This window comes from Hyaena hyaena, unplaced genomic scaffold, assembly GCF_003009895.1.
Source record: "Hyaena hyaena isolate Hyena2069 unplaced genomic scaffold, ASM300989v1 scaffold_272, whole genome shotgun sequence".
Lineage (NCBI taxonomy): Eukaryota > Metazoa > Chordata > Mammalia > Carnivora > Hyaenidae > Hyaena > Hyaena hyaena.
In genome coordinates this window covers 819,309-835,293 of record NW_024080906.1, presented here as the reverse complement: position 1 = coordinate 835,293, position 15,985 = coordinate 819,309, and the positions used below count along the sequence as shown (strand labels likewise).

At 34.9% G+C, this 15,985-nt stretch overlaps 1 protein-coding gene and 1 non-coding gene across 4 annotated transcripts in view; both read left to right on the top strand.

Annotated features, from left to right (window-relative positions):
- Positions 1–15,985, top strand: part of NRIP1 (nuclear receptor interacting protein 1) — a 97,598-nt gene that overhangs the window by 18,958 nt on the left and 62,655 nt on the right. The gene's annotated exons all lie outside the window — the stretch shown is intronic.
- Positions 3,266–3,418, top strand: LOC120241006. The gene has a single exon (XR_005530808.1). It is a non-coding gene; the product is annotated as a small nucleolar RNA SNORA62/SNORA6 family (small nucleolar RNA).

Sequence of the window (15,985 nt, the reverse complement as noted above, 5' to 3'; positions counted from 1 at the left end):
GTTGTAGCATAATAATTCATCTACTTGCAGAGCTTCAGTCTCAGGACATATGACATATTACTAGGAAGGAAGGAAGAAACTCACCTGCTTTGTGTCTTTGTCTTTTGCACTCCCACGACCCCCATGTGAATGTTCAAAATGATTTGTCTAAAGTCAGTGGTGAACACAGTCCCCTTCAGCCCTATCCAAAGTTTCCTTCATAGTATCCACCTTTAAACCTCCTCTAAGTTTTGTGTTCTCCTTAAAAAACTTGCCAGCTCTCTTGCTTGGAATAGAAGTATTTAATAAAATAAGGTATTTGTTGTAGTGAATAAGTCAACTTCTTTGAATACATTTCTTTATTAATTGGATATTCATTATTTGTATTCATCTGAAATAACCTCCCTGCTGTTTTCAAGATTGGCTGCCTTAGTTTGCATTCCACCAACAGTGAAAGAGGATTCCTTTCTCTCCATAGCCTCCTCAACACCTATTTCTTGTGTGTTTGATTTTAGCCATTCTGACAGGTGTGAGGTGATATCTTATTGTAGTTTTGATATGCATTTCCATGATGAGTGGTGTTGAGCATCTTTTCATGTGTCTGTTGGCCATCTGGTTATCTTGTTTGGGAAAATGTCCTTTTGCCCATTTTTTAGCTGGATTATTTGTATTTTTGGGTGTTGAGTTATATAGTTCTTTATATATTTTAGATGCTAACTCCTTATCAGATATGTTATTTGCAAATATCTTCTCCCATTCAGTAGATTCTCTTTTTGTTTTGTTGATTGTTTCCTTCACTGTGCAGAAGTTCTTTTATTTTGATGTCCCAATAATTTATTTTTGCTTTTATTTCTCTTGCCTCAGGAGACGTATCTAGAAAAATGCTGCTACAGCCAGTGTCAGAGACTTTTTTGCTAATATTCTCCTCTAGAATTTTTATTGGTTGCAGGTGTCACACTTAGGTCTTTAATCCATTTTGAGTCTTTTTGTATGTGGTCTCAGAAAGTGGTCCAGTTTCACTGTTTTTGCATGTAGCTGCCCAGTTTTCCCAGCACCATTCATTGAAGAGACTGTCTTTTTCCCATTATGTATTCTTGAGTCCTTTGTTGAGGGTTAATTGACCATATAATTGTGGGTTTATTTCTGAGCTCTCTATTCTGTTGCATTGAAGTATGTATCTATTTTTTGCCAGTACTATACTGTTTTGATTACTACAGCTTTGTAATATAACTTGAGGTCTGAAATTGTGATACCTCCTCCAGCTTTGCTTTTCTTTTTTCTTTAAAAAAAAAAATTTCTGGGGGGGGGAGGTCAGTGAGAGAGGGAGAGAGAATGCCAAGCATGCTCTGTGCTGTCAGTGCAAAGCTCTACTCGAGGCTTGGACTCAAGAACTGTGAGATCATGACCTGAGCCGAAAACAAGAGTTGGACACCCAGCTGACTGAGCCAACCAGGTGCTGCACTTTTCTTTTATCAAAATTGCTTTGGCTATTCGGGGTCTTTTGTGGTTCCATATAAATTTTAGGATTTTTTTGTTGTAGTTCTTTGAAAAATGTCATTAGTATTTTGATAGGGATTGCCTTAAAAGTGTAGATTGCTTGGGGTAGTATAGACATTTTAGCAATATTTGTTCTTCTGATCCACGAGCATGGAAAGTTATCTTTTTAAATTGAAGATAAGAATTAACTATTACAATTAAATATTTAGAGATACATTCAGTTTATATCTATTAGTTATAAAGAATACTGTTACACTTTTAAAGTCATTATGAGTTATCCATTTATGAAAGTTCATCATGTAATCTCAAAATATGTTTAAATAAAATTAAACTGGCTACTATTTTTTTATTAAAAAATTGCAAATAAACTTAGTTGTAGGATTAAGTAGACAAATTCTCATGTAAATTCAAAATAGGAACTAGTTTTAAGTAATTTGTTTTGAAACTAATTCATGATACTTAAGGCCCTTTTTTAAAAAAAAAAAGTTACTTAAAAAAAACATTTTATCAAGGTGTAATTTCATGTAGTGAAATACATACTCTAACTTGCCAGCTCAGTGATTTCTGTTTTCTTTTACATAAGCATACCCTGCGTAACTAACTCCTACTCCAGAAGGCTGTCTCTCTTAGTACTGCCTCTACTCAACAGAAACCGATCTTTGGTGTTTTTGGCCTTGTGTCAATTTTGCCTGTTTTTGAACTTTATACAGTTGGAATCATGTAATATGAACTGGTTTGTGTCTGAGATTTTTGATCAACATTATGTATGTGAGAGTCTTCTGTGGATGTATTATTTGTCTCTCCCTTTTCAAATTGTCTGTATTCCATTGTACGATTAGACCACCGTTTATTTGAAGATCTTTCCAACTGGGGGGTACCAGAAAGGCTGCTGTGAATTTATTTTGTATCTTTTGGTAGAAATAAGCATTCATTTCTGATGCGTATATGCACAGGACTGGAACTGGTGAATTGTGGAATATGGATATGTCTAACTTTAGTATGACATATGCTTGGAGTACTTTTAAGAATATTTGGGAAATGTCTTATCAGTGTATCTTAATGATAGATCTTACTGTGATATGGAATTAATTTTTTCCAACTCTAAGTAAACTCTAAAGTTGTTTTTTAGGAGGTATGAAATTTTCCTGTCTATTAAAAATAAGTTGCCTGTTTTTGGATATCATTATGGTATATATTTAGTCTGTGAAACTGAGATCTGTCCTAACTCTAGGGAAGGAAAATACAACATAGGACCCTTATATATACTTAACTACTGTGGAAATGCTGAAAAATGATTTTAAAATAAATTAGACATTTCATACATGAGGCTTTTATTTTATTCTTGAATTTTTGGATACCTCTTGAATATCTAAAATCATATACCCTTGAGTTACAAAAAAATTGCTTTAGAATTTCTGATAAATATATCTTGCTAACTTTATCCATGTTGTGTTAATCTTTTTGGATATCTAAAGTGAAATTATTTATTCTGGAACATAAAGACTTGAGAAATTTTATGTCCTTCTTTTTCTCAGTCTTACTATAGAGCAGTGCTATTCGTTTAGTAGAAGTATAATGTATGCTACACATGTCATTTGAAATTTTTCTATAGGCACATTATCAATCAATAACACATTTTATTTAGTCTCATATCAGCAAAATATTATCACTTCATTGCATAATTAATATAAAATTCTGAGAAATTTTACATTCATTTTCTCACAGTAGTTTTTGAAATTCAACGTATATTTTCATTTATAGCACATCTCAATTCAAACTAGTCACGTTTCCTGCACATTGTTAGAGCTTGGAGTTGCGGCCACTGCCTGGCCAATGAACTTATAGGTGTATTAGTGTGCTACAGGAGGGGGAAGTCTTTTGCTAACACCGCAACGCTCTCTGGCTCAATGAGTAGAATTTGATAGTAATTCTGGCTACAAGCATATAAATAAGGAAGGAAGTAAATAAATAAATAAATAAATAATGTTTATTTGTTTTTGGAAGAGAGAGACAGATTGCTGACAGGGGAGGGGCAGAGAGAGGGGGAGGCACAGAATCTGAAGCAGGTTCTAGGCTCTGAGATGTCAGCACAGAGCCCAATGTGGGCCTTGAACTCAAAAACCATAAGATCATGACCTGAGCCAAAGTTGGACACTTAACCGACTGAGCCACCCAAGCATCCTAGTAAATAAAAATTTTAAAAAATGAAATGAAAATAAAAAAGTTTTAAAAAGACAAACTAGTACCTTTTCAAGTGCCCTGTTGCCACATTTCTACGATATTGGACATCATAGCTGTAGTTATATCTTGGGTTTTTTGAAGACAATGTGTTCGTCAAATTCATATCTAATTAAAATTATCCTTTAAAATCCAGTAGAAAAACAACATGTTGAAAGCTAATATACCATCTTTTAGTGGGTCTCAAACAGCCTGTTTTTTCTTCAGTGTTGTAATAAATAACATGTCGGTTGGTTATACATCAGATAAAGCAATTAGTCAATATCTAGGGCACATGTATGAAAAATATACTATCTTTAAACAATTCAGAATCTAACAGCAGATTCACATTTTCCACCTTACTCTAGGTTATATGCTGAACAGAATTTTATTCCTATTGTATGTTGCGTTTATCCTTTTTTGAAAAGTATGGCTGGTTTTTGTGATAAACTGAATGATGTAACTCCACTAGCTCCTGCATAAAATAGGGCAATTAAAAAAAAAAGTTATATGTATACGTTTAGATGTACCTATGACTTTTCATTAATTAGGATATTTAAAGGTTAGCTGGATTTTGAGGGTAATGTTTTTTCATATATATATTTGCCGAGTAGGATAAATCAAGAACTATATGCTATCTCATATGAACTTAGATCAGATTTTACTACCAGTTTGGCTTGCTTGAAGCTTTTCTAGTGTTCAAAATTCAGAATGTAATTCAGAATGTGGATAAGGTACTATTGACCTTCGAAAATGGTCACACGTGAAGTTGTCATGAGAGATAAAGCTCCTGGAGTAATACTTGCTATAACTGTATATTAGCTGTTATTTTGGATTTTAGATCTGTGGTAGTTGTTTTATAGTCCTGTTCACCTTTTTTTTTAAATATATAGTACTACTTTCTTTTTAAGTGAAATCTACTTTTTTGGCATCCAGTCCTAACAGTACCTATTATTGGCTACTTTTTTTTAAAAAAAATTATTTATTTATTTTGAGAGAGAGAGAGCGTGAATAGGGAGGGGCAGAGAGACAGAATCCCAAGCAGGCTCTGTCCTGTCAGCACAAAACCCTGTGCAGGGCTTGAACTCACCAACTGTGAGATCGTGACCTGAGCTCAAACCAAGAGTCAGACACTTAACCGACTGAGCCACCCAGGCTCCCCTGGCCACTTTTTTAAAAAAAAGAAAATCATTCCTCTGCTTTTAAGCCTTCACCTTAGTTGTAGTAAAATTAACTTTCTTGTATTAGCTGATAAGGCTGTGGCATCTGCTTGATGAGGCCTCACCTGGTAACCACTCAAAGCGAAAGCCCCCCCTCTTTCCTTTTACCTCTTTTCATTTTCCACAACACTTCTCACCTTTAAAACTACCAGGAAATTAATTTTTTAAAAATTATTATTTATTGATTGTTTTCCTCTTCTAATGCAAACGCTCTGTGAGGGCAGGAATCTTTTCGTGTTCATCACTAATGTATCTGAAAGGTGTCATGCTGGGGGTCAGTTGGGAGAGCTGTTCTGAACACAATAATCATGCAGTCATATGACCCAGTAGTCCTACTTCTGGGTATATAACCAAACAAATTGAAATCAGGATCTTGAAGAGATACCTGCACTCCCGTGGCTCATTGCAGCACTATTGACAACAGCCAAGACGTGGATGAAGACAATGTGGTATTTCCATATAATGGAATTGTTCAACCTTAAAAAAGATGGAATCCTGTCATTTGTGACAACATGGATGAACCTACAGGACATTATCCTAAGTGACATAAGCTAGACAGAAGAACATGATCTCACTTGCATGAGGAATCCAAAACAGTGAGACTCATAGAAGCAGGGAATAAAATGAATGGTGGTTACCAGGAATTGGGAGGAGGAAACTGAGGTTTTGGTCAAAAGTACAAACTCTAAATTACACAAGAGGAATAAATCCTAGAGATCTACTGTACAGCACAGTACATATGGTTGATAATACTGTATTTTATGTTTAAAAAATTGCAAAGAGGTAGATCTTATATTAAGTGTTCATATCACAGAAAACAAAGAGGGCAGGAAACTTTTGAACTTTTTTTTTTTTAATGTTTTATTTATTTCCAGGAGAGAGAGAGAGAGAGACAGCGTGAGCAGGGGAGGGTCAGAGAGAGAGGGAGTCACAGACTGAAACAGGCTCCAGGCTCTGAGCTGGCAGTCAGCACAGAGCCCGACGCGGGGCTCGAACCCACGAACCGCGAGATCATGACCTAAGCGAAAGTCGGACGCTTAACCGACTAAGCCACCCAGGTGCCCCGAAACTTTTGAACTTTTGAAGATGTTGGATATATTTATGGCATTGACTGTGGCAGTGATTTCATGAGTATGTGCTTACCTCCAGACTCATCAAGTTGTACAGCTTTTTGTGTATTATTTATACCTTTAAAAATTATAGTTGTTTTTTAATGATAGGCATCTAGAAGGAGCTCATAAGTATTTATTGACTAAATATTTCTTGAATGCATGGAGAAGATGAACTGTTTTCCAATCCTGAAAATTTGCCTTAGGAATTTTCTAGGGATAGGGAATACTTAAAGCAAGAGAAAACAAAGATCTTCAGTTGTATATATAACAATACATTTCAGGGCACCTGGATGGCTCAGTTAAGTGTTCAACTTTGGCTCAGGTCATGATCTCATGGTTTGTAAGTTTGAGCCTCGCATTGGGTTCTGTGCTGACAGCTCGGAGCCTGGAGCCTGCTTCGGATTCTGTGTCTCCCCCTCTCTCTGCCCCTCCCCTGCTTGCACTCTGTCTCTCTCTCCCTTACATAAACACTAAGAACAATTGTTATAATAATATATTTTGATAATTTGAATTAGATGAAAGTAATTTATTTATCAAACTGATGTGTATATACCTATGAAAGGTAGCATGTAAATGTGTGGTTTCAAAAAAATAGGGTTTATAAATATGATCAGATAATTCACCTTTTGGGTATTTACATGTATATTTTTCCAGTTGGATCATAAAAATAATGTTAGTTATCGAGAAGTGTATTTATAAGATACTTGTTTTGTTCTTGTGAAATATAGGAATATACATAGTAGTTTGGTATCTTAAAATTAGTATGAACCGAACAGACCTTGATGGTTTTTAAGACGTGATTTCTATGTAGTATAGATTATCTTTTACTGTATATAGATATTTTGTAATTGTAGTTTTCAAAAGTTTTTTTTTTAGGCCACCTACAATAAAGGTTTTTAAAATGTTTTTAAAATGTTTTAAAAATGTAATCAAAGACTTATATTAAGAAATGGTATATGCTACCATAGAATATATTGAAAGCAGATGTTATAAATGTTTTTCCCTTTGTAGAATAGGTAACTTTATGCAATGATTTAACCAAAGTTAAATCTGCAAGTGTGTTTACAAGTGATTGGTTTTATTTTATGCCTTTATATATCAGCACATGATATATAGGACTACTTCAGTAATCATTTTCATTACAACAGGAAGAATTATGAGTTTGGGTTTATTTTTTTCTCTTTCCGCTGTCATCTTCCAAACTCAAGCATTAGTACTAAATGATTGTTAGTTACTGCAGTAGCTTTCTAACTGCTCTTTTTGGCCTTTTAGTTTGTATTATTTACAAGGACAGTAAATCTTTCTGAAGAAAGTATAACTCTAAGCAAAGACCTTTGCCTACAAGATTAAGGCCAAGTCCAATTTTTATCTGGATCCTACTTCCCAGCATCATATGCCCTTTGCCTCATTCTTAAAGATGTTAATTGCACATTTCTTACATGGCCACACTGGCTTCGCTGTCTTCATCATCAGTGTCTTGTGATCCCCACTCATTTTCTTTTACCAAAATGCTACCCATTCTGTGATTTGAATAATCACACCAAAATGCCCTCTCCCTTAGTAGTTGATGAGTACCAATCACCCTGCATTTATTTTATTCATCTCTTCTGAAAGATTGTAAACTTCTAAGGGCAACGGACCATGTCTTTTATAAATCTGTGATTGGTAAAGCACTCAGCTTTATGTCATATATATACATATATATATATATGTATATATATGACATAAATATGTATATATACATGTATATATATATATGTATGGTGATCAATCAAAATGTTGTTGAAATAACTCCTCCAGGGCATATCCTGGAGCTTTAGAAAGAATTAAGAAAAGGATAAAACTTCATCTCGTATTATGTTACACAAGTTACTTAAACTTATTCTGCAACAGTTTTTTGTGCGAAGATGACATGATGGTATGTGTGTTAGAAATTTGTAGGTTCCAAAGTGTAGTGTAAGTGTTAGTGAAAGTACTCGAACTATATTTTGTTGACTATATAAGTTTCTTTGTCTTAATGTAAAATACATGGAATGTTGTTTTAACATTCCTTACCTGAATAATGGCAAGATTGATTTCATGTGTTTGCTGAATGTTTACTATTCATCTGAAACAAGAAAGAAAATAGAGAGGCCTATGGTGAAAGTAATAAATTACCTGTGTGGAATATAACAGTTTCAAAGATGAATGAATTTAAAAGTTTCGTTAACAACTTTCCAAAATTGATCCTTAATTCATTGTATATTTGAATTATATGGAGTAAAATACACTTTTTGAAGGGCATCATCTCCTAGATTTCCATAAATTTCTCAAAGGTGACCCCATCCCTATCAATTCTATTTCCTAGGAGTATTTAAAATTAAAAAGGTTACCTGGCTGGTGGAGACTCAATGAGACTGAATTTGGGATGATTAAATTTTTTAAAACATTTACTTGGGATATAGTTCTGGTATTTAAGAACACATATCTAGGATTGGAGTAAGTTTCTGATTTTTGGAGATTTTTTTTTCTCTCAAAAACAAAATCTAGATATTGTGTATATATGGGTTATAACTGAATTAGTTCAAAGAAGGAGATAGGTTGAGGTTGAGGGAGGAAACAAGTTTCATTGAACCAGCATCTTGCATCGTGAATACTGTCATCAGATACAGACCCAGAAAATATGGGCCCATATGTTCTTTTGTGTTTAAGTGCTCAGATGTTGGTGACATGAATTGATAACAGAGACTGAATTTGTAAGGAGGAAGCCATGATTGGGGGTTTTAAGTCTTCCTTACTCATGACAGAGTATCCTCTGTGATCTGGAAACTCTGCTTTTGGCAAATAAGTAGGTTTGGGAAGTTCATCTTATAGGCCACGCAGGTATATTTTAGGTGGTCAGTACACAGAGCTCTTGTTTTATTACTTAGGTCATAATAGAAACTATTTAGCCTTTCTTTTAAATGGTGATGAAAAATTTGATCCTTTGGTTTTATTTTATGTTACAAAAATTCTGAAGGAAAGTCTAAGTGTTTATCCTAATAGAAATGGATATAACCTGACCATGAATGTTATTAATGTTACTTTGACAAGTGTATTAAAAATATATGCACAGAGTTTGTATTAATACTGAATCCGTGCTAATTTGCTATTTTAACAGTAATTTCAGTAAATAAGAAATGGATAAATTACACTTTCATTTAAGTACTCGCATGACTTTCTGTTAAGGGTGAACAGTATTGGAAAGTTACATGCAATTTAAACCTAGTCTGGTGACCACAGAATGCTATTTTCTTAGCTTTTAAGTCTTTTGCAATACTGTAATCTGAGAGAAAGCAGCAGTAGTTGTTTTGCTTCTTTGTTATCTATTTATTGATAAATATATATGTGTGTGTGTGTACCCACACACACACACACACACACACACACACACACACACACAGATACATGTAAAACCCAAAGGGTATACAGTTGAGCCTTGACCAACATGGGGACCTATCCCTGCCACAGTTGAAAATCTATAACTTTTGACTCCCCCCAAACTTAACTCCTGATAGCCTACTGTTTACTGGAAGCCTTACTGACAACATAAACAATTTATTAACACATATTTTATGTCATATTATATACTGTAGTCTTACAACATTACGTAACTTTTTCTTAAGTTTTTTTGGTATTTCTAGACTATATGGTTCATCTGTTTTTCAAACTGTTGCAAATCTCCAAAAAATTTTCCAGTATATTTATTGAAAGATCGTGTACTTGTGCAGTTCAAACCCATGCTGTTCAAGGATCAGCTGTATTTCTCTTTTTCCTGTTGTGCAGGTACTAAGAGTAACCACTATTCTGTCCACAGTTTTATACAGTGACATGAAAAATGCTGGTCTTAGAGTCATAAAATTTATATTTGAACCGTAGCTCATCAAACAGACCGTCAGCAAATCATTTCACCCAAGCCTCAGTTTCCTAATCTGTAAACTGAGACTATCACCTACATCAAAGGAATATTAGGCAGAGTAAATGAGGAAATAAAGTTTGTTGTCACCAGTGCAATCTTCTAGAAAGATAATGTTGTATTGACAATATTGTTAATTCTGTATGTACCTGAAGAAGTAAAATAGGTGATGACTGTTGTTGTAAAACTCAATAGCATACTCTAAATAAAGACCTCTGTTCCCTACATTTTGCATTTTTCTTTCTTTGCTTCTATTCCACTTGAAGAGTATTCACAAACCCTGCTCCACGCTTTTGAACTCCTTTCAAGTTTGAACCAGTTACCATCTGCCACCTACTGACCTAGTTTTCTCTACTTCCTTCAACCCTGCACTCCCAAACACACGTGCTTATTTTTATTGGGTGATTAAGTTGGCCTTCGTTTGATTTTTCCAAAGATCTGAATTAATACAGGGTTAGAAACAGCAGCTTCCAAATGTGTTTGGACTATAAAGCAAGGTACACAGGAGCCAGTAATAATACTCTTTTTCTTTTTCTCTAGGGAACACAGTTGTCAGAGGAAACAAGCAGTAAAACCCCAAATGGACTTGCTCTTTCTTTCATAGTATAGCAGTTCTAGGTCTTAAAAGTGATTTTGCCTACATATTCAGGTTAAGAAAGTTTTCAGTATAAAGTATGAGTTTGTAAAGTGACTTCCCACATATGCTGGTGCTTCAAAATGCATGCCCTGAACTACTCTTTGAATTTTTACAGGTTTGTAGTTTTGCTGACTGCAAGAAAATAAAAGGCTTAGTGCCAGTTCTTACTGGGCCAAGATTTATTTTAAAGGAGCAACATTTCCTCAGCTTTTTGGTACTTACAAAAGTCCTAGAGAATTTTCTGCAAAAAGACTTAATGGGCTTTATTCCAGGAAGGAAAATTCAGAGTGCTTATGCCATGGTAGTAACAAAAGCAATATATTTGGTGAATTTGTTTACATAAATTGCCAGAAGCTAGACTACCCTAGAGATGTATTTTTATTTAAAGAGGCTCATGGGGGCAGCAAGGACTTGTCATTATATTTGTATACCTCTAGGTACAGAAAATTTGACCAGTGATTTAAAAGCAGACTGTTGGTCTTTCATGAAATGATTAGGAGAGGGGTTGACCAAGGTGATTGGTCCGACACTGTGGAGGCTTTATTCAGTAGTGGTTTGTGAAATGCTTTATGAAAGCATACTCACTGACCTGAATTTGAATCCCGGGTCTACTTGTTTGCTGTTGTATGGCTTTGGACAAGTCACTCTTCTGCTCTGAACCTTACCTTCTTCGTCTGTAAAGTTGAATAGTATCTATTTTATAGATGATGATTGAGTCAATATATGACTTAGTATAATTGTCAAAAGCTGGCATTTACTTGCCATCCAGTTAATAAAAGTTAATTCTAATGGCTGGGAATTAACCCTCTAAGTAGTTGTTTTAAAACTTTCATTCTTAAAAATACACTTAGCAGGACTATCATTTAGTAATGCATAGAATTGTTGAATCACTGTATTGTACACCTGAAACTATAACACTGTATGTTAACTATCCTGGAATTAAAGTAAAAAACTTCATAAAAAATTGCATTCCCTGTTGAGAGGCATTAAAGTCTAGAAATATATTTGAGGTTTCTTAAAAATCTTAAGGAAACTACATTAGGCTGAAAGCAGTATTTATAGTTAATAGATTGAATTTGACAAAAATTGAGACACTGTGGTGTGGTGGTTTTGAACAAGTGTGAATCCTAAGTCTGCCACTTACTTTGTTGGCTTTGGACTAATCCTCTTACCTCCTAAGGCTGAGTGTTCTCATCTGTAAATTGGGGATAAGTTTATAGAGTTGTTTTGAGAATTGAAAGAGTTGAACCATATAAAGCACTTAATGTCATTCTTGGCACATACTGTGCACAATAAGTTTTCGTTATTCTTGTTAGTCCATAGATACCCTTTTGGACATGGCCTTGAGTACTTGTGAGAAATAAAGTTCTGAATTTTTTTTTGATGTAATAGTTAACATTGGAATTTTGGAATTAATATCTATATTTTTTCATTTGTATAATGCTCATCTAGTTGGCTTAAATTAAGATAAAATACTAAAATGTTTTGAATCTCCTATAGTCAGAATAGCACTTGATTTATATTTGGAAAAACAAATTTTTAAATATCATCTGCTATGGTCTAAATGTTTATTTTCCTCTCAAAATTTATGTGTTGAAATCCTAATCCCCAGGGAGATGGCATTAGGAGGTGGAGCCTTTGGGAGGTGATTAGGTCATGAGGGTGGAACCCTCACAGTGGGATGAGTGCCCATATAAAAAAGGCCTGAGAGATCCCTCTCCCGTTTTGCCATTTTAGGTATAGTGAAAAGATGGCCATCTATGAGTTAGAAAGCTAGATCCTCACCAGGTACTGTACTTGCGTACATGGGGATCCGAGACTTAGCAGCCTCCAAAACTAAGAAATTTTTGTCATTTGTAAGCCACCCAGTCCATGATATTTCCATTTTAGCAGCCTGACTGGACTAAGATAGCATCCTTTTTTTTTTTTTTTTTTTTTTTGATAATTCCATGGCTCTATACTTTTAATCGACTTTGTATTCATATTTCTGGTTTCCTTCCTCTTCATTGCCAGAGAGTAACCCAAAGGAGAAGCAGGGTAGAGCAGGACGAGGCAGGATTGTCAGTAGATAGTCAGCTTTTCCCTGGTCAGACCTGCTGTCGGGACTGAAGTCCTTAGTTAAATTGATTCATGAATACTTTTTGAAGTTTTACCAACAGAATAATTTTTACTGCTTTTTTAGTATTGTAGAATATGCTGAGGAAGATTTTAAAGAAAACCTCTACTTTTCCCAGCATCTTTCAGTAATTTTTGTAAGACCCATAAATCATCCAGTAATTTTTCAGGGTGACAAGCTAATAAAAGATTGGTAATTAAATATACCTACCATATATTGTAGGCATTATATTAAGGATAGAATTAAGTTTATCCTATATAAAGTTAATTTTTTATATCTTATATTTGGGGCCCATTATGTCTAAAGTAAGTTATTTAACAGCACAGGAATTTTACATGTGTAGGAATTTTCTAAGTTTATAAGACTTTTATGAGGAAACACTGTACTTTGGTAGATACTTAGAGAACTTGAAGTTAGAGTTTTGGGAAGATAAAGCTTTGGCTTTGTTCCTAACTAATGGTTTGGCTTTGAGTTAAAAATCAAAACCTGATGACTATTATCCCTTTGGCCCAAATCATTACTGACCCACAACCTCCCTTCCCTTCCAATCTAGGATTACTTCAAAGATGAAGGGGAACATCTATCTGAGTTCAACTAGAAAACTAAATTTCCAGTGTGTATACACACAAAAGGAAGTATAGTTATTTATGTTTAATTCATCATGTCCTGATTTTGTTTGGCCTTGGGACCTTCCACCTTCCTCTTACCACCTAATATCCTGTTTCCCTCCTTCCCTTTCTTCCTTCCTTTGGATACGTCCTGATAGTTCTGTAGAACCTGGTTAGGCATATGGTGGTTTAGAGCACATTTTACTATTTAAATTATTTCAAAGCTCTATATTTGGATTGCCTTTGCTTTGGTCATATGTTTGTTTTCAACGCTTAATTAAGAACACACTGTTTATAAATTAATTCCTGTGAGAAAATATGACTCATATTGAGAGATCTTGTTTTACTGTCATATGACATGTTGTGTAGGCATGCAGCTTAATAAAAAGAGGGGAAACACCTGACATCCCTCTTCATTTTAGTTTGACTTAACACATTGCAGGAAACTGTAGGACTATTTGAAATTTTTTAATGTTAACTACAACGTAAGTAATAGAACACATTACCAAAATAACTTAAGCAATGGGGGAATATATCACCCTACCCTACATGAACAGGTGGGTAATTAATTGTCCTAGTGGGGTTATCAGGAACCCACATGGTATTTTCCATTTTTCTACACTGTTGCCTAGAGTGTCTTGTCAAACTTTGGTTACAAGATGGCCATTTTTCCATGCTACTTCTTTTTTTTAATTGAGAAAAACATTTCCGAGTAAACTTGCATCATATGCCTGTACCTAAGCCCCTGATTGGCATAGTAAACATTACTTATCTTAGTGGCTTGACCTAATCAGGATTCACCTCCTAAGAGGAAGAGGGTGAGTGTTCTGTCAGCAAGTAAGGCAGGGAGAGGTGGGTTTGCGAGAGGGCTATTGCAGTGGAGGAAACAGCTACTGAAGGTCGCAGTTTTGTTAATTTCTGCAACCAACCTTATGAGATCACAAAATATGGACAGTCTTGCCTTGATTCATTCGATATATAAGTTTATTGAGCACCTACTGTATTCCATTTATCCTCTGTACTAAGGATAGAGCAGTGAGCAAAAAAGGGAAAAATTGCTGCCCTCTTGAAGCTTACATTTAATTTAATTTAATTTAATTGATGAGATAAACAGTATAAAGCAATTCAACTTCATGATATCTTAGGAGCAGTACTAAGTAAAAACTGAACCAGAGAAGGGAGCATGGAAGATCTCGGGCAGGGGTGTATGAAGTTTTAGATTACGTCCAGAGAAGGTCTCACCTAGAAGATGACTTACATATAAAGGCGGAGATGGTGTGAGAGCCAGTGTTAGAGCTCTCTGGGGTGAAGAATATTCTGGTCAAAGCCCCTGTGAGTGAATGAGGGACAGTCACAGGAAGTGAGGTCAGAGCGGGGAGCCACTACACACTTTTGAGCAAAGGAGTGACTCAGTAAAACATTGTCACAGAATCACTTTGGCAGTTGTGTTGAATAGGCCAAAGGGCATTAAAAACAGAAGCAGGGAAGCCAGTTAGGAAGCTATTGTAATAATCCAGGAGAGATGGTGACTTGAATGAGGGCAGTGAGCAGTTGGATTCTAGATATTTCCAAGGCAAAGCCTACAGAATTTGCTGATAAATTGGGTGGAGCCCATGAGAAGAGGAGAGGCATTTAGGATGGCAGCCAGGTATTTGTCCTGAACAGTTAAAAGGATGGAGTTGATACTTTCTGAGATTAGGAAGTACAGGGACTCAGTTATTGACATGTTAAATCTGAGATGTCAGATAAATAATTTTATAGATAAAAAATGGATATATACATATTTCTTGAAGATGGATCAATATATTTTTTAAAAGTATGACTTTCACCATTAATAATAAAAAATGGCTTTTAAAAGAATATAAGTTTAAAAAAACAGTAAGAGACTAGGAAATAGACAAAGTGTATATGGGGACAGATATTTTATATTTCACTGAACAAATACAAGGATATATTGGAAGTAATCTTAAAATAGAGTATTCAAAGAAGCATTTATATACTGAGCATTTAGTTAGTGCCCACTATATTCTAGTTTCAGAAATTGCATAAGAAATATATTTATTCTTTCTATCAATACCTCATTCCTGAAGCTCTAACCTTTGTCAAAAATATACATAAAAAATGAAATACACTGCAAGGACCAGTGGTATGGGTTTAGTTTTTGCTTGTTTGTTCCCTCTATAACATGATGCAACAGTCTCTCTAAAAGTTGCATGTTGTTAACAAATAAGGCTGTCGTTTCCCACCCCCCCCCGCCCCCAGCTTCCTTAGTCTGTTAAGTATTGTGCATCCTGTTAAGTAAGGTTCAGGCATATCATTTAATAGTGATCCAAGCCAAGAGAAATAATTGCTATGATACACACAGACACACACACACGTACACTATATGTGTATCTGGATGAGTGACTTTTGAAAAAGAATTAGTCCAAGATACCTTTTAACCAGAGTATTGTATTTGTTTGCATTTAATAAGAATGTAGCACGTAGATAAGATTTTCAATCTGTATCACATAAAATGCTAAGAAGCATCTTATAAAGCACCTTTTATATTAGAGGTACTCAATAAATAATTAGAAAATTTGATTTAGAACATCATTAACATTTCTAACTTATTTTTAAACTTTTAAAAGTACTTTAGGGGCACCTGGGTGGCTCAGTCGGTTAA